The sequence below is a fragment of the Priapulus caudatus genome, unplaced genomic scaffold, assembly GCF_000485595.1.
Source record: "Priapulus caudatus unplaced genomic scaffold, Priapulus_caudatus-5.0.1 Scaffold99, whole genome shotgun sequence".
NCBI lineage: Eukaryota > Metazoa > Priapulida > Priapulimorpha > Priapulimorphida > Priapulidae > Priapulus > Priapulus caudatus.
In genome coordinates this window covers 557,939-560,574 of record NW_014577160.1, presented here as the reverse complement: position 1 = coordinate 560,574, position 2,636 = coordinate 557,939, and the positions used below count along the sequence as shown (strand labels likewise).

General features: G+C 39.3%; 1 protein-coding gene across 1 annotated transcript in view; it reads right to left on the bottom strand.

Moving 5' to 3' along the window:
• LOC106805081 (AP-2 complex subunit alpha-like) overlaps window positions 1–2,636 on the bottom strand; it is a 39,295-nt gene that overhangs the window by 36,352 nt on the left and 307 nt on the right. The window lies entirely within an intron of this gene.

The window sequence follows — 2,636 nt, the reverse complement described above, 5'->3', positions numbered from 1 at the left end:
GCATAAAAAAACCCCCAACAACCACACCAACATCAAAACCAACCAAAGACCCACAACCGAAGACACACAAAAAAAAAAAAAACAAAAAACAAAAAACAACAAAAAACAAAAAAGGAACAATGTTCAACTAACTGACTTATTCCCAGTGTTATTAACTGAACTGGTTCCAATGTCTCACTAACTGACTGATTTCCAGGTTGATTCATTAACTGACTGCTCCCAGTGTTTCATTAAAACTGACTGGTTCCAATCTCAGCACTGACTGGTGTCCAGTGGTTCATTAACTGACTGATTTCCACGTGTTTCACTTAACTGACTGATCTCCAATGTTCTCACTAACTGACTGGCTCCCTCTCCTTATCTCCCTCTCTCTCTCTCTCTCTCTCTCTAACTCCCTGCCCCTCCTTCACTCTCCCTCCCATCTATGATACATGCGAGGGAGAAGAGAAGAGAAGAGAAGAGAAGTTTGATGTCAGTGACTACCCACGCATCGATGGTGTTTGCTCTGTGTATACATGCACACACAATCACACATACATACTAGTATGAGCTTGCAGTGTACGTACACTCAATAAACCCACCATGCAGCGATGCGCATACACTCTACACGAATAATATCTAAGCAACCATCCCTCTCGAGTCATCAGTAATTCTGAAGCCTCTGGCACACACGCACGCGCGAGGATGTATGTTAAACACACATGGGCCGAGTTCAAACGAACTCCTACATCAGAGATGAAAACGTGACACAACCACGCAGCATGAATGCCCGAGGCTCACCAGTTGCCATGGCGATGCGGAGGCAAATCCTCCCTGGCATTTTCGTCGCATTTTAACTAGAACATTTGCCACATTCGATATTACTCGACTCTGGTTTGCTACGTAGAATGCATAAAGCCGATTCATTATAGAGAAGGCGCCTGTGATTCCGTCACAGCTGTGCGAGCTTTGGGATGTACACGTAAGCTATGTGCCCTAGAATGCTTTAGTTCCACATACAGAGAAACCCTTCACCGCTGAGGTTTCTCGTTGGAGAAGAAACATTTGCAAACGAGTGATGTGTTGAATCTTGGCACTTAGTAAATCACTACTGGCTGATTTATTGATTCAGAGACAGAACATTTTATTATCAGCTGGCACTTGGCAGGTTTCTAATCAAACGTGAACACAAGCAAAAATAATAAACCAGCATTAAGTATTTGATGCACGACTGCACAAGAAAATGACAAATTTCGATGTCTTACCTTTGAATTTTGAGCGTATATTTGCAAGTTCTTTATTTATCCTTTTCACTTCGGCCTCCCTACTTTTACCTAAAATTGAAAATATGGCAAGCATTGTAAAGAAATGATAGTCACATATATACTTGTGTCAGCCGGTATCACTGATTATAAGCAAACCAATCAAAATCAGCACAAAAAGCTTGTAATAGCATTTACAGGAATTAATTTTAAAAATTCTTAATTAAAAAGGCTGCATCAGTTTCTTTGATTCATTAATATGACACCAATGCTCATTATTTAAGTAACTATCAAGACATCCTGCAGTTGGCTTCCTCTCCAACTAGTAACACTTGATTTGAGACAGCATAACAGGTGCTTTTCTTATCATATATTCTGATCTCATAACCATCCATTACACAGTGAACAGAATTTTTTAAGAAATTAATTATATGTGCACTGTTCATGAGTTTCTACTACTATTTGTCCTGAGACCAGCTTAACTCACACGAGCGATGGAAATTTCATCCGCAAATGTGAAATTTTAATTTAATCACGACTCAGGCGACCTGACACAAACAGCAGCAGAACATTTTTCTGACATTTCATTATTGAAAGTGTAATTATTGCACTAATTTGTAAATGCATTACATTTATACCAGATGCTGTGGGACTACAACAACGTGCACATATGTACTATAAGTGCTAGATCCATGCCGTCCAGTAGGTCTTTCATTGCTTAGTTTGCTAATGTCAACTAGGCCACTAAATAACACACGTTAATTGGTTCATGTGGGTTAAATGCAGTACGAGATGTCTTATCTCACACATTCATCTCACACTGTATTTCATAGATATTGTGCGTGATAAAATGTGTTCTTACAGTTTCTTATATCGGATATGAAGACTGCGAGGCCTCGCATTCCATCTCCCTTTACGGCAGGCATGGTGGTCGTCTGCTATGACAACAACGCTGATTGCTCTGCAATACGATAAAATGGGAAAACAATCAGTATATACAACCATAAGTAATAAATTATACAGTATTTATACGATCTATGACCTGTTATATGATATTATTTATATACACTTAAAGATGCATTAGTAATAACTGATAGTAACAAATGTATGTATACCAGTGCAAATATAGTTTATAACACTTGATACCTACTGTAGATAACAATTGTGTACATACATAAACAAGTGCCGCAGAGCGACAGCGCTCACCTGATGGCAGGTGTTCTGATGCTAAACTCACTGGCAAACGAATGAAGAGCACCCTCCCATCACCGCGTTCGCGCTCAGAGCATATATCTAGGATACTAGTTAAACTACTAATACAGACCTAAAATCTATGATAGCTAGGCTTTGCTATACCGGTAGTGCAGTAATAAAGATACAGCTGTGTAACTTTAA